This window comes from Labrus mixtus, chromosome 12 (genome assembly GCF_963584025.1).
Source record: "Labrus mixtus chromosome 12, fLabMix1.1, whole genome shotgun sequence".
Lineage (NCBI taxonomy): Eukaryota > Metazoa > Chordata > Actinopteri > Labriformes > Labridae > Labrus > Labrus mixtus.
The window spans coordinates 24057375-24065383 of NC_083623.1; the positions used below are offsets into that span (position 1 = coordinate 24057375).

At 40.8% G+C, this 8009-nt stretch overlaps 1 long non-coding RNA gene across 1 annotated transcript; it reads left to right on the top strand.

Annotated features, from left to right (window-relative positions):
• The first annotated feature begins 7178 nt into the window (after positions 1–7178).
• Positions 7179–7469, top strand: LOC132985334 (uncharacterized). The gene is made up of 2 exons (XR_009675035.1): positions 7179–7358; positions 7407–7469. It is a non-coding gene; the product is annotated as an uncharacterized LOC132985334 (long non-coding RNA).
• The last annotated feature ends 540 nt before the right edge of the window (positions 7470–8009 follow it).

Here is an 8009-nt window from a genome sequence, read left to right on the forward strand (position 1 = left end):
TCGCCCTAAAGGTCTCCCCTGCTTTAACATCCATTTAGCTGCGTTCACACGTACACTCCTGAAAATGTCTGAAAAAATTCAGGACAGACTGAACCTAAAATCTTCCTGACTTGCTTGTTCTCACATGTCCCTCACAGCATTATTTTCATGTTGGAAACGGGAAGGTAAGCCATGACGTATAAAAGACCACAGTGGCAGACAAAGCGACAGAGTCTGACACTAGAAGGACAGCTTGATGCCTTGATATCATATCAAGCCTTTAAGCCTATAAGTAACCCTTTCAAGCTCTCTTGACCCCAGTGGAATAAGTCCAGCCACAGTATTTAACTTGTTTAGCCTTTAGTCTTTTTAGTATGTTTTGTTTTTTCAGATTGTGCTGATGTGATTCTCTCCTTTGTATTTGTTACTTGATGTGTTTTTATGGTTGTCTTGTGTTATGATTGTTTTATTGTAAGTTGCACAGAGCTGTGTTTTCTTTGCACTTTTCCCCCTGGAGGCAATGAAGTTCATCCAATCTTACTATTATAGTCACAGTATCAACGAAAGAGCGGAGAGATTAATATGCTGGGGAGCAGAAAAGAGTAGGAGGTTGTATTACGTACACCAAGATCATATCAGACACATGATGAATGCATGAATTTTCCTGAATCTTTCTTGCTGTGTTCACACATCGGCTCACCGTGACTTCATGCTGAACATTTACAATGGGACCAGCAGGAAAACTTCCAGGGTGAAGTCGGAAAATAAATTGAATGGTTTTTGTTCACACGTGCAGCTCACCATGAAAACATTTTCAGGAGATTTGTGCAAGTGTGAAAACAAATGTTGACTCTGAAAGGGATCATCATTTACAAAGTGAACATCAAATAATGATTGATTGATTGATTGATTGATTGATTGATTGATTGTGTTGTTTTGAAAGAGACTTGAAAGTAGAGATTGAGACCATAAAGTCATTAGAAAAATGTTTCCTGAGGGAATAAATCCAATGAGAATTATGTACATTTTCTCATTATGCTTCTAAACAAGCATGGGAATTCATCCGAGTCGCCCCCTGCTGGAAATGAAAAAGAATGCAGGTCAAGGAAACTTCCACATTGGCTTCCCTTGTTTGATCTTGTAGCTCAGTGTGTTTGTTTCACCTGTCATTGTAAAAATAAAATAAAGGGTACATTTAGTCAAATCATCGCTTTTTCTACCTTATGCTGGCTACACAGCACACACTGGCCACGCCGATTTTAGGCCCGCTCTTGGGTCCGATTAGGGGCCGTGGCCTGATTTCAGGCTTGTCGCAACCGATTATTTGTCCAAATAATCCTCAAGTGTGATGTGTCAATATGAATGTTTTAATGTTTTTGATTGAGTCAGATCCTCCCTGATCTGGAATTGTAAATATCAAACATGTCTGATACTTATGATTCCAGATCTCGGTGCCTCCATGGTCAAGAAGACTTCCAGCTTGTGGAATGACCAAACGAGTGCCTTTATCATGCAAGACATGCCACACAGCCAGCTGACCATGTCTAGTGTGTAGTCAGCCTTACACACACACACACAAACCAATGGGCCAAACACCAAACGTCCTTCTGAGAACAAAGAGAGAAGGACAAAGCTGGCAGCAGAACGCTGTCTTCCTTATTCCCAGCAGTTCAGTGAGGACAGGCAGCAGCTCGTACACAATACCTGCCGGCTGTGGAGGAAGATGACATCATATCTGCACAATGAAATGACTCATTGTTTCCCATTTAGCATCAACTTCAAACACACACACACACACAGCGACAAAACAGGAGCCTTTGTCAGCAGAAAGTGGAGATGATTTCAGCAGGTCACATTCAGGGTCCTCATATAACCACTCAGCTTCTTATGTGACTGGATCTATTGATACATGAGATAAATAAACGCAGTCAGTAAATCAGGTCAGTCTGAGCCCCACAGTGACATAATCTGGATTCACTTTGATCCTGGACATTGATACACTGAAGATGAGCGCAGCCTCTTTGTCTGAGATAAAAACACACACAGCTGTTCAAGACAAACTCTGGATGTTTAGCACCACCTGCTGGCTGAGTGTGGTAAAGACAGGTGGTGTTTACACCGTGATGTTTCTCCTGTTGTAGGTTGGTATAGAGCATGCATGATCAAATGAGTCAGACAAAATGAGTCTGTAAGGAGTGTTAAATACTCCCAAAAGGGTCATTCTGGTATTTTTTTAAAACTCTGTCATAAATTTCCATATTTGGAGATCAAGAAAATCTGTCAATGCATCATCTTCCTCTTATAAAACCCTTTTTACAAATGCTTTAGATACCTGCTCATGTTATCCCCTGCTTTGTCTTATTGTCATGAGGTCAGGTCTTGGTGGCAGCAAGCGCAGTAAGTCAACCCCAGACTTCCCTCTCCCTCTCCCTCTCCCCAGCAACCTTTTAGCTCCTTCCGGGGGGGATTTGGAGGCGTTTCCAGGCCAGACGGGACATATAATCCATCCAGCAAACTCTGGGTCAACTCCAAGCTCGCCCCGAAAAAGTCTGAGCTCCTCACCGTAGTATAAATAAAGTTTGTTGTGGCACATGTAAATGATAAACATATACATAAAAAGTTGCTTCAATAGATTTCTTCAGTTTCAAGTTCATCCACTCAAAGTTGTTTATTTGTCTGACTCAGATTGTCACTCTAGGTGTCTGACATCAGGACCTGAAACGTCTTAAAAGTTACCCTGGAAGGATAACCATTAAATTATGAGCAATTAAATATAAATAAATGAATTCATAAAGCACTTTTCAAGGGACAAAATTACTCTTTACATAGTGTTGTAACAATTAGAATACAGGACAAATTAAAAAGCAAAGACTGAGACAACTAACAAAGGATGGGACTCTGATGGGGAGGCAGTTACGAGGCTGTGGTGTGGTGTCAGATGGTGTTTTGTAGTCTATTTAATGTGTCCAAAGATGGGACATTTCCGATGTCTGAAGGAAGGGTGTTCCAGAGGTTGGGGTGCTGTGACGCTGAAGGCCCAGTCTACATAAGTATGGAGTCTGGTGTCGGGGAAGGAAACCAGGCCGGTGTGTGAGGACTGGAGGTTATGGGACACGGGGTGTACTGGTGAATGAGGTCGGAGAGGTACTGAGGGGCGAAGGCGTGGAGGGATTTGTATGTGTATCAAGGTTATAAAAGAGAGCGATGGCAGGAGTCTGGGTTATTTTAAAAATAATAGAAGGCGGATTTGGTGATGGATTTGATGTGGGAGTGGAATGAGAAGGGTGCCACCACACTCTCAGAGCAGCTTGAAAAGGTAAGACAAGTACATTTTTTTTTTTTTGTGGTGATTATACAGAATCATCCACTACAGAACATGAGAAAACAGAGAGAGAGAACATCTCACTATCTCTGATGGTGAGACAGTGAGGGAGCACTGACTGCGGCAACCCAAAGGTTTATATAAACTAACCACACCTGGTCCCAATCAGACACACACACACACACACACACACACACACACACACACACACACACACACACACACACACACACACACACACACACACACACACACACACACACACACACACACACACACACACACACACACACACACCAGGTTGTGTGTAAATATCAGGTTATCAGGTCAAACCAACATGTGGAAGTGTTCAAGAGAAGTGGTTCAGATAGAAGTGATTGTACCCGACCTAAAAAGCCTCTGCATGTTTCTAATAAGCTCCACGAGCAGAAACGTGATCAAACTAGGATCAATATTGGAGATGCTTTTGAAAAATGGAGAGAGGTTAGAACACAGAAAGGTTTACAGACCCATGCAGAGCTGGATAAACACTGAAGCTTCAGCGTCCACCACATGGTGACCTGCATGAGCATTGACTCTAGAGAGGAGGGGGCAGACAGCTCTCTCCGATATTTCAAATTTGGACTGCAGTACACATTTTAAACGCTTAGTCTCAGAGTTCTATATCGCTGTAGGCCTGATGTCATGAAGGGAATATCTCCAAATGGCCTGTTTGAGCACATGTTTTCTGAAAAATGGAGCAGGTAAAAGACGTAGAGGATGGACTTTTCTCATAATTGGGGGGTTTGTAGACAGAATAGAGACACATATTAGTGTTAGAGAAACATGGTGAAGTGGATTTTGAATAATATGTGACCTTTGAGACATTAAACCTGCTAAAATGTTCTCTGTCACATTGAGCATTCTGCAAATCTTGACGGTCGCTGTACAGCTGTAGACTAACTCAGGTTCAAAGGTAACTTTAAAACAGATTTTAACATAGAAATAAGATCCATTTTAAAGTTTAAAGATGCAGAAACATGTTTGTATTTGTTTCTCATTGTGTCTGAACCACTGCAGCGATGCTTCTTTCTATCAAACATTATTACAACGATTACAGACTCAACAGAACCAGAGCAGAAAGGTGTGATCATATCTCTCCTGTTTAAGCCTCTCGACATCGGCTCTGTTGGTTTAAAGATTGATTATAAAAATCCTCATTGATTACCTTTAAATCTCTCCATGACCTGAGTCCAGATTATATTTGAAGACCTTTTAATCCCGAATGAACCTTTGCCTAGTTTGAGATCCGGGAGCAGCGTGCCCTTTTCCTTTCAGAGCAATAAAGGCCAAAGAAGAAACAAGTCCTCAGTTTCAGAGCACTTCTCCCTGCCGCTGTTAGTTGCTAAGTTACGAAAGTTAACTTCCACTTCCCTCGCCAATGACCGTTAAGATCGTTATAGTTTAGATAGCTCTTTGTGCTTAATATTTATTTTTATTCAAAGAAATATCGAGAAAAGAAAGGAAATGCAAATCTGTATTCATCCACTACTAAAAATAGTCCCAGACAAAAGACTGATTTACTCCAGTTTGAAGGATTGGTTTAGCCATTTTAGAAAATGAAGAATGCAATGAAGCATTAGTCATGAGACTCATGCTTTGAGATTTGTCGACCATAAAAGGAACATTAAAATCTTGAGTCATTTAGTCATTTATCTCAATACAAGAAGCGTCATATGTTCAAATGTTACATATCAATATGTAATAAATGATTACCATACCTACCTATTTATTGCCATGGTGACGTATATCTGATAACAGAAGTCCCGCCCCTTCTTGATTCTGATTGGTCGGTGGGGGAGACATGACATTGACGAATGCGTCAATTTTCCAGAAGTTGGGCTCAAGCTGTTTCAGTGATAGCTTTATTCTGAAATTGTACATCTGGCGAGCGCTACAGAAGCCCTGTTACTCCTTTTTTCACAGGATGACAAGTACGTTTTTGTTGCTTTCTCAAAATCTCGATTTATTTATTTCATTATCTCGGGATGCTGAGTTAATTTCTCAAGATCTAGAGATGACGACTGAAACTCACCCATAATTCACGGGAAAACCAGTGAATATCCTAAGAATATTGTGAGTTGTTATCCCGAGAAAACAAGATAAATAAATCAGGATACAGGGAAAACTGAGTGAAAAAGGGAACCTGTAAAGATCACATTTTTCTATATTAAAAAACTTGGGGCGCCGGTACCCTAGCCGTTAAAGTGCCGTCCCTATGAACAGAGTCTTTGAGAGTGGGCGTCCCAAGTTTTGAATCAGGCCTGTGGCTCATTTCCTGCTTGTCGTTCCCCACTCTCTCTCTCCCCAGTTTCTGATTCTGTACACTGTCCTGTCTCTAAAAAAGGCACGCAAAAAACCCCAAAATAAATCTAAGAGAAGAACTGGTACAATTGACCCTTTGTCAAGCCCAGCACTCCTTAGTAACCGTTACTAGGACAGACAAAATCTCTTGTTGCCAGGCTCCTTCCCATCTGATACAATTTAATATGCCCCACGATTTGAAGGAATTTTATTTATATTAAACTGATTAGATTATTTAATAAACTCTGCCTCTGTGAAAGAATAAAGACAAAGATACAGTAAGGTGTAAGAGGATAACTATCTCTAAAAATGTTCAATTATACCTTAAATACATCCAATAGAAAAATTCACCAATAAAAAAAAGTGTCTTTTCACCATTCAGTTTATTTCATAATGCCTTGCTCACTGTCATATACTGTAGGCCTACCTGGGTTCCCTTTCACTGAGGAAACACTCATAAACAGCATTTGTGTGTCTGTGTGTTTGTGCTGACTCTTTGTGAACACAAACTCATGAGGAGAACCGCTGAGTCACTCCTGTACAGTAACAGATTTAAAAGCCAGACTCGTTAAGTCTTTGAACTTTTAAAAACACAATTACTAAAATTAAAGAAATTAAATCTGAAACATGAACCAGACGAAACTAAAGTGATTGTGCAAAAATACTCGAGGGATATGAGAGCGAGAGAGAAAAATAAACATGACATCCAATCCTTCTTTCAGAGTACATTTTGGATGTAGAGCTGGTGGGAAAACATTTACATTTTCAGCATACATCCTTCCCGCTCCCCTCAAGAGAAGAAGTTCATTCAACATTAAAAATATCTTCTTTTTGTCTTTTTAGCTTGTATCCCCACGAAATGTCACAGAAAACACGCACTTAAAATGCAGGCAACTCCTAAGGCAACATGTGAACTAAAAACAAACTATAGATACCCAACATGGAGCTGCAGGCTCCTCCATGATGTCCGTGAGGGCGGACCCACACCAGAGAAGAGAAGTCCTAATGCAGAAATGACACCAGAGCCATCATACAAAGAGAACTACAGAATAGAAAAGACAAAAAAAAAAAATCATCGACACGCTAAAACAATACTGGAGTCAAAATAAAAGGGAATCCACAGCCCCCTGCAAACGCTCTGGAACAGAGTTTCTCTTTTGAAGAGCAACAGGAGCAGAATACTCATCTTTGGGGTCTTTTGACTTATCTTCAGGGTCTAAATGACTAAAAGGGACATAAAGGTTTGGAACTGATCCAGCCTGCAGTCCTGCAACAGGCTGTGATGGCTGCGACATAATCCTCTCCACTTAAGCTGGGACTTTTTCCGGAACCTCACAAATAAATCTGATTCTTAGGGTCATGATTCGATTCAATATCAAGTCCATGCTGATCAATATGCTCCGATATCGATTCAATAACACACAGAGAGGGGCGTATCCAGAGGAGTGGCATGAGACAACCTTGAAATCTGATTTGCCACCCCAAAAATCCTTAACTGTGATTGGCTATTTGTTTTGGGGACCAACACGTTGCCAGTTCATGTATTTTTTAAGTTAGACAATGTGCAGGAGCTTTCCATGCATTTTTAAACAACTTTAAATTGTGAATTTGAACACTTGTCTTCTTTTGTGTCATTAATAAATTATTATCTTTTGTATAAAGTGGATATGATTGTGAAGATTAGAAAGGGTAAATCATTGATATTAATCTGTGTGTGGGCACATCACACATCAGGCCACCCCTGCAGAAGTCAGTGCCCCAGTTTGGCAACCCCAACGAGAATGTATTTTTTCTGTTTAAAGAAATCTCTTTCCTCTGTAAGAAAGAGGTCTGTCTCTGTGGGGACCAGAACAAGAACTTAGAGTGGACTTAACCTGAGGCATTTCACCACAAAGGTTAGGTCGCAGCCAATTACGGACCGTCATGGCAACAGACTGGAGAAATTCAATAATGTTTTTGAGAGTAAAAGTCATTTAGACCCTGTGATGAAGTCAAGAAAGGGCCCAGGGTTTAAAATCTCAGGAGTTCCACTCTAACGCTGCATCCTGGTTTACTCAAACCCCGAGTTGTTCTCTTTTCTCCGATGTCCGACTCAAAGTACATCCCTGCCTGAACTGAGTTTATCGAACACCTGAAAGAAACGCGTCTCATGCTCACAATTTTTAAAAAAAGAACAAAGTTGGAGATAAATATGTTGATTCAAGGGGGGTGTCTGTGTTTTGCATATCGGGTACTCCTCACACACGCTTCAGAAAACATTTCTGACATCCTCACTGCTCTCAGAAGTCTGCACAAGATTCACACTGTTCGCTGAGACGCCTTTTTTTCACATTCTGGAGGACGGTGTGTGTGTGTGTGTGTGTGT